This window comes from Humulus lupulus, chromosome 1 (genome assembly GCF_963169125.1).
Source record: "Humulus lupulus chromosome 1, drHumLupu1.1, whole genome shotgun sequence".
In the NCBI taxonomy this organism is placed as follows: domain Eukaryota; kingdom Viridiplantae; phylum Streptophyta; class Magnoliopsida; order Rosales; family Cannabaceae; genus Humulus; species Humulus lupulus.
Genome location: NC_084793.1, coordinates 257323868 through 257338884, shown reverse-complemented (window position 1 = coordinate 257338884; position 15017 = coordinate 257323868). Strand labels below are relative to the sequence as shown.

Here is a 15017-nt window from a genome sequence, read left to right as displayed (position 1 = left end):
GCTATATAATTGGTGGGTGTTAATTTGATGGTGTTTTGTAATTGGAGAATAGTAAATAGTTTAGCAGGCTCATTAGTATTAGGAATGGTGGATTACTCATTCCCCCGAAGAAAAAAAGAAGAATAATAAGGTGGGATCGTGTGGGCTCCTGATACCATATAAAAGTTTAGAGAAGAGATAGTTTTATCATTAATATTATCAGCCTTTAAATAGGCAAATACAGGATATTTACAATATATCTTGGAGAACTAATTCAGCTAAAGTAATGCTAGAAAATAGCAGTAAAACTAGGTAAGTAAATATTAATTAGAATAAATATATATACAAAGCATATAACAGAATTGACTTTAAACTTTAAAGTGGAACAAACTTTACATTGTTTATATCTTCTATAGTTCTCTCTCCCTCACCTTCCTCTTCTTCTGCATCCTCCTCTTTCTTTCTTACTACTTTCTCATCCTTAAATCCCTTCTCTCTAAAACATCTTCCCGTTGCAACTCATTCCATGGACAAAAGGTCCTCTGGTACGCGCCCCACAGTGGCTTCAGCAACCAGCTCTCCGAGTTCAAGAACGCCCTTCTAATGTCTACCATTTTGAACAGGACTTTACTTATTCCTCCCATTCTGGATCACCATGCCGTTGCTCTCGGTAGCTGCCCCAAGTTCAGGGTTCTGGAACTGAATCAGATTCGGATCACGGTTTGGGACCATGTCGTTGACCTCATTCGCACTAAGAGGTATGTCGTTCCGCGTCCCCTTCTGGATTTTAAGGGATTTGAAGCTGTGTTTGTTGAGATTAGGGTGAGAGTTCAATTGGGTATTGTTTAATTTTTCATATTTATGACACCAGTGTGTGAATTTTGCTGAACCCCCTTGTTTGGGCGGATTGATATCTGTGTTCGAAATTGAATTCAATGGTGTTGCCATCTTTTTCCTTTTGGATTGCTTTTTCTGGGTTTCAAGTTTTAGCAATTTAATCAAATATAACTGTATAGACTTCCGGCCTGTTTCTTGCTTATGGTGTTAAAAATGGGGAGTCCTTGTCATTTTTACAATGTTATTCACTTTTCAACCCCCATACACCAGAGTTTTCGGTTATTTGATATGTATTTTAATTTTAATTAGAACCTTCGTATTAGTGAGCCTTTAAAATTTATCGGTTTATTGGTTGTTTTGCTAACTAAATTAGAGATTACTGTATTCTTTGTTTAAGATATTGATTATTTTTCTAGGAAAGTATGAACCAGTGATCACTGCTTTTGTATACTAACTTTTGTACTGGGTGTGTCTGCTCACCACCTTAATGACTGTTAGAAGAGTAAACAAAAAACCAAATTTAAAGTGAACCAAAGATACTAAGGTCATAGATCACACATTATTCATACTTGGTATTTTCATGTGATGCAGAGGGATACTGTTGGGTTAACTGCTCAGAATAAGGAGCTCAAAATGCGGTTACAGGCTATGGAGCAACAAGCACAACTCAGAGAGGGTATGGTTCTATTACACCAGGGGAAGCATTTGGGAGCCTTGTGAAAATGGAAAATGGATATTTTGTTTTTTGTTTTTTCTAGCTATTAACAATTTCAAGTTAACCAAATTCTCTTCTCTGCTTTTTACTCTTTCAAGGAATGAATCCATGTTGCTATTTTCTTTTTCTCAGCCACAGCTCTGAACGAAAAATTGAGGGAAGAAGTTCAGCGCCTCAAGATAGCATTTGGGAAAGTTCCCTCTATCAATGGCAATATGTTCAACCGAGGACTCGCTCCCCAACTCGCCTCCCACCTGCCCGACATGCATCACTTTGGTAGCCACCAGACACAACAACAACAACTTCACATGCCTTAGTCATCCAACAATAACCAGAATCACAATAATGGGCATCCTCAACTTAGCTTCTTAGTCGTCAATCGAAGGGTGTAAAATCAATTATTAACCCAAAAAACTTTGTGTGGCGCTATCAACAGGATAACCCATTTCAGGTGGCTTGTGTACATATAGTTAAGTATGTATGTACTCGGCAGGTATGTATAAGTTGTTGTGATGACTGATTTTGCTAAGATCAGTCCCTTATATCATTTCTTTATAGGTATGGCTATATCAGCAATCATTATTATTTCTAGGATAAGAATCAGAATGTTGTTGTAAAGCAAAACCCTCTTTGTTGGACCAATTATGGGCAACTGGTTATCATCATTTATAATGTTTACAACTACAAGTACTCTCTTAGAGTAAGCGACACAAATAAGAATCTAGTTTATAGAGGTGGTTTTTATAAAAAGATTGTTATATGTTTGAACTGGATGCATATTAGAAAGCTTAAATACATGATTAGATGTCAATGGAGCAGTAATTACTTACTATTAAACAAAAAGAGAATAATTATTGAGTTTTGTTTGGCTGTTTATTTATTTATACATAATGAGATAACGTGGAAGTTGGGTTGATGATCAAGGCCACGTGCTAGTCCATAATTATTGTAGAATCAAAGAACAAAATCTATGTTTAAAATTTGATTTATTCCCTTCAAACCTTGATAAGTTGAAAGTATCATCGTCATCATAATGGTGGGTTTTTTTTTATTCTTTATATGAACAAACAATTAAGACAGCAAAAAACAAGTGGCATAAATGTGGCTTTGGTATCATTTTAGAATTTGGAATAAAATTCCTGTTTTATTAGTTAGTGTTTAGGCTGGAAACGCATTTAATGAGAAAAACTAAATCAATAAAAGCCAAGTATTATATATGGTAATATGCATCTAGCTATACATGATATGTTTCTTGAATTTGGTTTGTCTTGTTCATGCAGCTTCTAATTAATGGTAACTTATTATTATAATAACATAATTGTTGGTGCCTTTTGTGTGTTTATAATTTGTTTTTGTTTGCATATTGTAATGTAGTCTTGACAGTTTAAAACAATGGCCATGGGTACTTATCCCAAAAAAAATCAGAGCTCTGTCTCGCCGTTCTCCCGACTCCACTAAAAACTTGCATATTGCATTCAATTTACTTGTTATAAAATTCTTTTAATTCTTTCATTATTGAATTATTTTCTTTTAATTAATCATTAGTTTGTGTATGAGTTTAGGGTTTAGATAAATCTGAATTCCCTAATTTCAAAATGAATTCTCTTATTTTCTAATATAGAGTAAGTGTATTATTTGATTTTGCAATGTTACATTAATTTTTTGCTAAATTTTTAAGTTTCTATTACTAAAAATCTAAAAATATCATAATCTCATATATATGTAGTTTGGTATTCATATATAATATCATAATATCAACAAATACTTGGTCATACCTTAGTTATATTTTATTTTCTCCTCTTTGCATTATTATTTAATTATTTAATTCGGATTTGACTCACATTCATTATATATTATAACATTGCAAATGTGGGTATATGCTAAGACAGACTTCAAATAAACTTTTTTTGCAACAGTTTGTAAAACGTATGCCTCTAACTTTTATTTTAATACTATGCAAATGTTAGAGGAGTTTGAATATCTTAAATATTCATCCATAGTGAAGTAGGTTCTGGGATTGATATTGTATGTTGCGGTGATAACGGAAGGTTGAGAACTTGTATGTTTTAGTGAAGTAGGATTTGAGAAATTTGTGTGCTGCGGAGATAAGAAAGAAAACGTGTGTTGTTTGAATTGATATTGGCAAATAGTTGGTTGCTAGTATGGGGAAAATGTTGTTCGGTTTTATGTAGACTTGTCTATGATTATCCTATAATTGAATTGTGTTTGATTGGTTTGATTATAACATATACTTGTATGAATGTACTTATTGCGTGTTGGCATACACATATAGCATAACTTTTTGTACTTCTTGTTTTAGACGATGTTAGTTTTCTTTTTGTCCCTTGTCTGATGTCTTTGGTGAGGTGATTTATAACATTGATCATCACTTTTGGTTCTTATGATCACGTTTAGGTTCAATAGTATAAAGTGTTATACAAAAGTTAGACATTATTAGCATATTGGTTGATAATTCATAGTTATATTGGACTCTAAGTTTCATTCTTTTGGACTATCATTTATTGATTTTATCAGCTTCGGGGTATATTTTTGTTTTAGTGTCAGTGCTTAATTTTTTTAGATTTATTAATTTTAGTGTATATTATGTATTTATATTTTTTGTTGGATACTTTGCTTCTGATTTTGTTATGTTTATTCAGATTCAAGGTATGTATATATATAGACTATTTTGTTGGTGGCTTTTGGTACCCATCATATAATTTTATATTTGGTATTCTATGACATATTTGTGTTGTGTTTACTCTGTTAGTGTTGAAGACTTTGTTTATTATCTTGTTATGTTAATCAGCTTTAGGGTATATTTGTGTTTTGATGTCATTGCTTAATTTTTTTTTTAGATTTGTTGATTTTAGTGTATATTATGTATATATATTTTTTGTTAGATATTTTGCCTTTGATTTTGTTATGTTTATTTAGATTTAGATTATATATGTGTACTATTGTAATTAAGTTCTTTTTTGTGATTCATTTTTTACATTTATTGATTTTGGTATATATGTATATATATCTATATATAAATATATTTTTGTTGGATATTTCTTTCTAGTATTATTATGGTTAATTATATTTATGGTATTCATTTTTTTTTTTTTGCCAATGTTGTTAAAATAATGAGTATGCTTATTATGTTGGTGATTATAGGACTTATTGTGCTCTTATATTTTTAAAGGCATACAAAGTTTCTTAAGTGCTCATAATAAGTCATTCTTTTTTTCTTTTTGAAATCCTTATGATGATTAAATTGGGGATATTCTATTATTAAATTGGGAGTTTTGTTATACTGTAATTCACAACATCATTGGTCTCCGTCTCAAACCTTCTCGGCATTCTTACAAGGTCAGTTTTTGTTTAATAATCTCTAAGAGGATTATTTAACTAATTTTACATATTTATATTGTTGGTTCTCTCATTCATTCGTTAATATATTATGGTAAGATATGCTATTTAATTATAATTTGAAGTCTTTAATTCATTGGTGCAGGGAATATCATAGGACGGACTTTTAAGGTGGATGCCTAGATCTATTAGGAAGAATATTGAGAAAAGAAACATGATTGAGTTTGCAGTGATTTAGAGAAGATAATTATGTTGTCTTGTTGAGATTTGTTGTATTATATATTTTGAAGTTTATGGATTTATAATATTATAATGAATTTTTATTGAGAATTATTTAGTCTCACGGAGATTTGATGTATTATTTACATTTCAATTATATGAATAAATTTTGTATGTATATAAATTTTATTATGATAAATATAATTTTTTTACAAGTTATGGTAATAATAATTAATTATGTGAGTAATTTTTTTACTTAAATTTATATCAAACTTCAATTGCTAAAAATATAATTAAAAGTTTTAAAAAATATGTATCGAAAAATTATTATTTATATATATAATTTAATGTTACGGCGATACGTATTAACTGTCGGTGTTGCCAACAACGGCTACACGTATTAACTGTTGGCGTAGCCAGTAACGGCGACACCTATTAACTGTCGGCGTAGCTACCCTTATGCCGGCATAAGCAAATACGACAGTTAGTCGACTGTCGTCATTGCTCAATAGCGACAGTTAAAAACTGTCGGGAAATCCCATTTTTGTAGTAGTGGGCCTCCCAAATAAAACTAGTGTCGGATTGGTATTGATGCATCCCCCATTTCAAGTATATAGAAATCTGCTGGAAAGATAAGTCCATCAACCTTTACCAGCACATCTTCAACTACCCCTAAAGGATAAACATTAGTGCGATCGGCCAGCTGAACAATAACTCCTGTCTCCTTTAGTGGCCCAAGATTTGAAGAAGTATATGATGAATATGACATGACATTGATCGATACTCCTAAATCTATCATACACTCCTCAATCCTTTTATTCCCAATCATACAAGGAATTGTAAGGTTCCAGGATCCTTGCATTTTGGTGGCAGCTTCTTTTGGAGAACAACAGAGACGTTCTCCCCCACACTTTTCTTTTCATCACCCTTCAATTTCTTCTTATTCGTGCACAACTCCTTCAAAAATTTAGCATAATGTGGCACTTGTTTAATTGCGTCAAGTAATGGAATGTTTACCTCAACTATGCGAAATGTCTCAAGAATTTCCTTGTCAGGTTCCTATTTCTTAAACTTTTTCAATCTGCTTGGAAAAGGCGGACGAGGGACATAGGTTGGCATAGTTGGTTTATGTGACTTTTTCTGCAATGATGGTTCATCATGGATGGAGTTGTCTACTACTTGCTTTTGCACTGTAGTTGGCGATGAAGGTTGTGTGGGTGGCTCATATTGTACACCACTTTAAAGTGTTAGCGCACTTACATTCTCCTTGGGATTCCTCTCAGGTTGTGAAGGAAATTTATTAGAAAGATGAGCTTCCAACTTGTTATATGATGTCGCTAGTTGTCCCACCTGATTCTCCAAAATTTTGATGGATGCTTGGGTAGTTTGTTGAAACTGAAGCATATTTGTAGCAATTGCATTGATTAAATCTTCAATAGAGGGTTTGGCACTTGGTGGTGGAGCAACTTGTGGTGCTTTCATAGTTCTAGGTACAAAATTATGTTGAGATTGTTGTTGAAAAGTGAAACCAGGTGGTCTCGCAGGTGTAGACTGTGGAGCAACTTGTTGTTGATTCCCATAACGAAGATTTGGATGTTCACGCCAGCCAGGATTATAAGTTTGTAAAAATGGTTCATAGTACATCTGACGTGATTAACTAGAGAAATTTCCTACAGCATTAACACCCTCAGCCTCTCCCTCAAATAAAGTAGGGCAAGTATTAGTAGCATGCCCCACAACCTTACAGATTCCACATGGTCGCACCTGTTGGCCTAAAGAAAGTTGTTGGACCACTGCAGTTAATTGAGCCAATTATTGACCAAGCTGATTAGCATTAGAGGTGTTCACTTCATTAGCTGATTTGGGTGGTGGAGTAGGATCTTGGTGAATGCCAAACTGTTGTGAATTAGCAGCCATATTAGAAATCAAGCTCCTGGCTGCAGCAGGAGTCTTATCAACTAGTGCACCCTCACTGGTTGCATCAATCATACTCATATCTAGTGATTGTAATCCTTCGTAAAAGTACTGGATGAGGAGTTGTTCACTTATCTGATGATGAGGGCAACTAGCACACAACCGCTTAAATCTCTCCCAATATTCATACAAAGACTCCCTTGTATATTGTCTTTCACCGCATATCTCTTTACTTATGCTTCCAACTTTAGATGCTGGAAAATATAGTTCCAGGAACATAGTTTTCATACCATTCCAAGTTTCAACAGTACCAGGTGGAAGATAGTACAACAACTCTTTAGCTGCATCCTTCAGGGAGAAAGGAAAAGCTCGCAGCTTAATTTGTTCTTTAGTCACTACAGCAGGTGTCATACTAGAACAGACAATATGAAACTCCTTCAAATATTTATTCGGATCCTCACCGGGCAGCCCATGGAAAGAAGACAATAAGTGGATGAGGCCCGACTTCAACTCAAAGTTAACATCCAAAGGTGGATACTGGATGCAAAGCGGTTGTTGGTCAAGATCTGGCGCTGCCAACTCTTTCAACGTCCTTTGCTGGGCCATTGTTCTATAGGATCGAACTGAATCGTCAGAATCAGATTCTTTTTCAGATGATAATGGCTCTTTAACAGACTCTGCACGTTGATAATGACGCTGAAAGAGTGGATTATCAGTGATAGTTCTGGAAGAGTGTGATGCGGATGATGCCTCAAGATTTTCTTTAATCTTTTGTAGTCGATCTTGTGTATCGTCCTCACCAAACATATACACCTGACAATTCCACAGTAAAAACTAATTAGTCGCAAACAAATAAATTTGAATAATAAAGAGAATAACAATAGTCTCCGGCAATGGCGCCAAAAATTTGATGGGTGTCGTATGCCGTATCAAATTTAATTATTGATTTTATTAGTTCCTTATACTAACTATTTCAATGTAGTGATAAATAAGGGTCGAACCCACAAGGAGTACTATTCAATTTATTATTCGAAAGATAAAAATTAATAAAGAAGGGGATTTTTATTTTTAACTCAAAATTAAATAACATAAACTAGAAAGCAAATAAAGATTGATATTACGATAGTAAGAAACAGTTAAATGTTAATCTCCACCCTCAACAATCATTCATAATCACTAATAATAAATATTATTCTAATTTCTCAATTAAACTATTAACCCTGCAGATAATGCTGAAGCAGACAATTATCTCAGTCTCCCTATTATAAGCAATCAAGGCGAAGCGCTCAATAATTAACTCTTTTAGCTAAGCAATAAATCTATGAAGCATACAATCTATTTAACTTAGATAAAGCGCTAAGTCCTATGGAAACAAGTTAATATAGACAATAAATTAATGAAGCATATAATTCATTTAACCTAGGTTCTATTTTTCATTACAATGAACAATTCTTTTGACATCACTATCAATTGCAATTTATCACATACACTCAGAATCCAAACTATTAGGTGAGTAGTAATTGTAAGATGAAAATTGAATAATGTAAAACCTTAATTAGTTGGCCACCTAACAAGAAATCACAAAATTCATAACATTCAATTGGAAAAATAGAAACAATTTAATATTGAGAGAAATTAAAGAACAATATTCATTATCAACAATCAAGAATTCATGTCTTGGATTTTGAATTAACCCTTAACCTAAAAAGAACCTACTCCATAATAGTAATCATAAGCACAAACATCATTATCATTAAGATTAAAGAGATTAAGGGAAGAAAAGAAACTAGATTGATGAACAAAAGTAATGTAGTCTGAGTCTTTTTCTCTCCTAAACAATCATAAACTCTTCTCAAATTAACCCTAATAAATTTTGTATAGTCTCCTTTAAATTCTAATTAAAAATCTGAAAACAACTTCGCAGGTCGCGACCCAAAACAAAATATGTGCAGAAATTGGTCACGCAGGCATCAGCCTGAAAAAACTGGGCAGCGACCCAACTCACTTTCCTTCACAGTTGGCCGCGGCCTGAAAAATATGGGCAGCGGCCTGTTTGGAACAGAAAATCTGAAACGTCAATTCCAATTAAAGTGTCGCGGCCTAAATTTTATAAGCAGCGACCTATATTCAATTTCTTCATTTCTCAACCTTAGAAAGCTTGTACGCTGCCGCCACTTCAACATTTCAATCTCGAAAGCCTGGAATGCTTCAAAAACTTTATTTTAACCTCATCTCAGTGAGTCTTTTTCAACCTATGATTTATAAACTACACTTGCTCTCAAAATGTCAGATTTATCATCATAAAATGCAATGTAGAAAATATGTTGTAGAATCACGAAACTAAGTTAAAACTACTAAAAATGATATCATAACACCATCCAAGCATAGAAAAACTTAACAAATATTAATACAAAAATGACCTTATCAGAATAGCAGTATGATGGGCCTCCTGCCCACCAAGATGCTCCATCTCATTGTCATGCATCGATCGAGTGAGCACCATGATGAATGTCGATTGAAACTTGTGAAGCATTAATTTCCTCTCAACGAAAGCACCAAAATGTTGATGCGGTTTTTCACCAACAGTAGATTAAGAAATCTAATAAGGATATTAGTGCTTATTTGTAAACCAAAATGAAATAATAAGAACCCTTTCGTACACACACAACTTTTACTTGGTTCAGTGGTTAAAATCCACCTAGTCCACGAAACAATATTATTGCTTTTCTCTCACAATTTCTGCAGAGGTTTAGTAATACAAAAAAGGTCGTCCCCTTCCCTGTCCATTATCCCTATTTATAGGAGAATTTTCTTGACAGGTTTGGGTAACTGCGTGAATAAATAAGGTATACATTTAATACAGATTATTCCCATTTACATTGGGATATGATTTGATAACAGAATAGAATATACTTTTGCTATCTCGGATAAAGATGGACCCAAAATGGGTATGTTTTAAATATTTATACTCATAAGCGCACGAATCGTATATGGAATATAGTGTTCGTGTAAGCACGAGATCAAACCCAAAGGAGTTGTCTAAAATCGAAAATAAAACTATTTTAAACCAAAATTAATAAATTCTAACCTAGTTCCAAAGATTGAAGAGATTTTTTAATAATGAAAATAAAATAAAAGACAATAATATAGAAATTAAAGACAATATATATTACTAAATTAATAATTGTAAACAAGATGGTAAAATAAGATTATTAAGGATTAGAATCCACAAAATATAAGTTCAATAATATTTATAAGTACATTGATTCCCAAGTTTTAGTGATAGTTAAAATAAATCAAACTATCATTTTCCAAATAGATTTATAATTTTAAGCACAAATTACTTTTAAAAAGATAAGATTTTTCTTCACTTTTCAAAATTATAATTTCAAAGCATTTAGTGTAAATCAATCTAATGAAATAACAAATAAATCAATGAACATTATTTATAAGGCAAAACATAATATTTTTGTTCTAAGCATGGATGTGTACAATTTAATGATACATCTTACACAAAGAATATTATGTTTTTGCACTAATGAAGAACAAAGTGTAGATATGTGCCAACAATCCAAAATACATGATATTTAAGATGAAAGAAGATATTTGAAGAAGAAAATTCCATAAACTTTGTTGCACAAAATGGGAAATCAACATACAAAATAAATACTATCTAGTTACATATTGTTTCATCATCACCTTAATAATCTTAAAAAGATTAGAAACTCATAACTAAAATAGCCAATACAAACTAAAAATTACAAACATAAATAGGAAAATTTGGAGGATGAACTCCCAAATTTTTCCTCTAAAAACACATAGAAAATTTACAACAAAGAAGAAGAAAAAGAAGAAAATAGAGAGGTCTTGAAAGTGTAGAATGGTAGTGTGGTAACCTCTTCTTCCAATTATGCACACTAAACTCCCTTATTTATAGTAAAAAAAAGGGTATTAAAATAATCAATTTAAATTAATTAAATTGATTAAATTAATTGAATTAATTATAATATGGCAAATAGAGGTAAATTATAGGGTGTAATGATGATGTTTTAGGGTAAAATGTGTAGAAAAGTTTGGGTAAAAAAATTGGTATTTTGGGACATTGTGGGACAAGGGGACAATTTGCAATTGTTGGGCTCAAGACACCATGCTCCTTTTGTTTGCTGGGCTGGCAGCTAGCATAGGAGGCAGGGAGTTCGGTTGGTCCTGGGTGATGCTTGTGGGCAACTGGGAAGCAAGGCTGGCGTGGGCCGAGTGAATGGATGAAGCAGCTTCGGATGGGCCTGGCTGCCTGGCATTAGGCTTGGGTGCTGAGGAGGCGGGCTGGGCTGAGAGGAGGGAGGCGGGCCCAAGGGCTGCTGGGCAGGAGTGCTCGGCTGGTGGGACCGGGCCCGTGGGGGCTGGTTGGGCAGCTGAAGGGAGCTACTGCGTGGGAGCTGGTTGGGTGAATGGAGGAGAGGCACGGCTTGGGTTTGAGTGCAAAAATACCACTTTTATTTCTTCTTTTCCTCACTTTTCAAAGCCCAAAAATACCATAAATTCCCTACAAAATAAATTATAATAAAATATTTTCAACTATAAAATAAATCAATTTAATTCTTTGAAAATATTAATTATCACTTAATTTATATTTAACATTTAAGTTCAATAAAACAACATTTTTTTACCTTAAACTAAACAACAATAATTCAAATAATTAACTGCAACATTTTACAACAAAATAACTATAAAATTACACAAAAATCTATAAAATTAAAATAAACCTAATAAATTCAAAATTACTTAAAAACTTAATAAATCAATTAAAAACTCAAGACTTAAGCAACAATTAGCACATAAAAAGTGGTCAAATAACTCTATTTTGTAGAGTTATCAGATAATAAATGATAGATATGCAACACAGCCTGGGCATTAATGAGCGTATAAGGAGCCTCTGAATCTCTTGGGATCCTTCAATATGTGTTATGACCAGGTTTTTACGAGCTGAATATCTCACTCGAACTGGTGTTCAAAGACTATCTGAACCTTAGTTCGTATTAAGCTCAGAGCGCCCAAATGTGGATCTGGTCATTTTAGGTCTCGAACTGGATTGTTATCCTAAGAGGCGATCTAATAACAACCTGTACGTCGTGTTTTCAAGTCCCAACTCGAGCTGCTCACGAGGTTCTACTTGGTTGCTTTTCCACGTATTCATCTGTTAGCTGTACCAGAACTGAGTTATTAGACTCGTGCTAATTTTTAGGGTACAACAATTACCCCCCCAAAAAAGAATTGGTTATTAAAGTGCAACTTTTGAATTTTTTTTTGTTATTATCGTCATCAATATCCCTTTTCAAATATATATTTTTGAGGTAAAGATTGGATATAAATTTTTTAACAATAAAAAAATGTCTATTTTGTTTGTAAATTATTTATTTTATCATACATTTAAAAAAAAAATCATTACATGTTATAACAATTTGTATACACATTATAGCACATAATATGTCACTGAACAACACCAATATATATAGAGATCCGCAAACCAACAACAATTAGAGATGCAATTTTACCCATAAACCCGTTTACTTATGGGTACCCTATTATAATAGGCAGGGGTATTACCTGAGGAATTAGGGTTTAAGGTAGGGTGAGGGAAAAAAAATATGTACCTAATGCAGGTATAGGGTAGGGTACAGATATAGGTGCACACCCAACCCTATTACCATATTATACCCGACCCGATTATGTTATATTCTAAGTAACTTTATAAGTATAAATAATATATCATATTAGTATTTACAATATTGAATACATTCTTATTAATTTTTATAAGTATAAATAATGTATAATTTATTATTAGTATTTACCATCCTTAATACTTATTACATACTATATTTCATTTAATTTTATAAATATAATATATTGATTTTTACTTTTCATATATATATTTTTTTTGAATTTTATTAGGGTAGAATTACCCATTGGTACCCTATATCTGTTAGAGTAATACCCGTACCCTATCCATAAAAAATTATAGGATATTAGAGTCGGATATGGTTAGAGCTTTTTTTATAGGATAGTGTCATACAATAGACATACGCTACCTATACTCTACATGTTTCCATCCCTAACAACAATTCACTAGAAGTAACACAACTTCGGCATCACCTTGAGAAAAAGGAGTATCGACGTTCGCTATAACAAGGGGGGACATACAATTTACCACCACCAATTTATTAAGAAGACAAAAAGACTACTGATGAGCTTTTGAGGCACCAAATAAAACCACAAATAGGGACACAAATATCCACACATCTATATTTACTAGGGGCAAACTATATGCAAGGCGTGTTTTTAGAGTAACATTATGATATATTATTTTGTAAATTGAAATATTTAATTATAAAAAAATCAAAGAATATTTGGTTAATTACATAATTCTATATGTAATATATTTAACAAAGAAATATTTGGCTATTTTTTATAGTTTTAAAAGGAGTATTTTGAATTGGTTTCTTAAAAAAAAAGTAGTTTGAAGAATTTATAGAAAATGGAGCTAAAATCCCAAAAGTTAAAAAGACAAAGGCTTGTCTAATTTTATTTTTTTACAGTTTTTAGTAGAAGTAAAAAAGAGAAATGTTTGGCTAATTATTTTGTATAGTTTTAAAATGAGTATTTTTAAAAAGAATTTATCGGCTTCTTCAAAAAAAAGAAGAGTAGTTTGAAGGAAAAAAATTGTGCTAAAAAGAGATTAGTATGTGAAAAAGTTTAGTTTTTTTCTTTTAATTGAGCTAAAAAGAAGTTCATAAAACTTTATTATTGAAGTAGAAGGAAATGTAAATATATAGTTTTTCTTTAAAAAAAATTGATTGGTTTAAAAAAAGAGTGGTTTTGAAAGGAAATATTGTAAAAGCTTTTTTTTTTTTTTTAAGTTTTTGATTGTTTTATAAAAAAAGGGGGGCTAAAATTCCAAAAGTTCAAAATAAAAAGTTTTTGATTGACTTAAAAATGTATTTAAAAAAAAAAAAAGGTTTGCCAAATATATATATAGGGAAATTCTCCTATAGAGCTTCACTTTAAGGCCTATCGGTAGGGCTCTCAGTGTTCTCGACTTATCAACAGTTTTCGGCGCGATTTTTTTTTATAACCGTGTATATTGTAGCTATTTAGAGCATCCTGCAAATTTTCAGAAAATTCCGAATAGTTTACAGTATCGAAAACTAAGTTCAAACATGTTGTTGCACGCATGACTAATTTTTTTTGTGCGTGTAGAAAACAATATGTTTAAACCTAGTTTTCGGTACTGTAAACTATTCGTAATTTTCTGAAAATTTGCAAGATGCTCTAAATAGCTACAATATACACAGTCATAAAAAAATCGTGTCAAAAACTATTCACGGGTCGAAAAACACTGAGAGCCTTACCGATAGGGCTTAAAGTGAAGCCCCTATAGAAGAATTATCCTCTGTATATACTATAGTTGTAAGAAGAGGTAACAAAGAGAAATGTTTAGCTAATTATTATTTATTTTTTGTAGTTTTAAAAGGAATATTTTGAAAAAGAATTTATTGGTTTCATAAAAAAAAAAGAGTAGTTTGAAGAACTTATAAAAAAAATGGAGCTATAATTCCAAAAGTCAAAAAGATTTTTTTTTTAATTGGCATAAAAATGCATTTTAAAAATAGGTTTGCCTATTTTTTTTTATATATATATAGATTTAAGAAGAGGTAAAAAAAAAAAAGAGAAATACTTGGCTAATGTTTTTTTTTAATTTTAAAATGAGTATTTTGAAAAATAATTTATTTGTTTCTTAAAAAATAGAGTAGTTTGAAGAAAAAAAATTGTACTAAAAAAATATTGGTATGTGTTGACTGTGTTTTTAGCCAACGACGTAAGAACGTCAAATACGACAAACCTTCAAGAGAATTTAAATAACACAGACAGTTTTATAAAGAAAATAAAGAACACACAAGATTTTTATAGTGGTTCAGCCCCGATAGTTGGTAATAGCCTA

At 31.9% G+C, this 15017-nt stretch overlaps 1 long non-coding RNA gene and 1 other non-coding gene across 4 annotated transcripts; both read left to right on the top strand.

Moving 5' to 3' along the window:
• Positions 1–371: 371 nt before the first annotated feature.
• LOC133805804 (uncharacterized) lies at positions 372–5231 on the top strand. 3 transcript variants are annotated; one of them, XR_009879004.1, is made up of 4 exons: positions 372–737; positions 1408–1492; positions 1664–4888; positions 5034–5231. It is a non-coding gene; the product is annotated as an uncharacterized LOC133805804 (long non-coding RNA). The 3 variants fall into 3 exon arrangements; XR_009879003.1 differs by having other exon boundaries at positions 1670–5231; XR_009879002.1 differs by having other exon boundaries at positions 1664–5231.
• A 1923-nt stretch (positions 5232–7154) lies between these two features.
• LOC133813251 (small nucleolar RNA R71) lies at positions 7155–7261 on the top strand. Its single transcript, XR_009884285.1, has one exon. It is a non-coding gene; the product is annotated as a small nucleolar RNA R71 (small nucleolar RNA).
• Positions 7262–15017: the final 7756 nt, after the last annotated feature.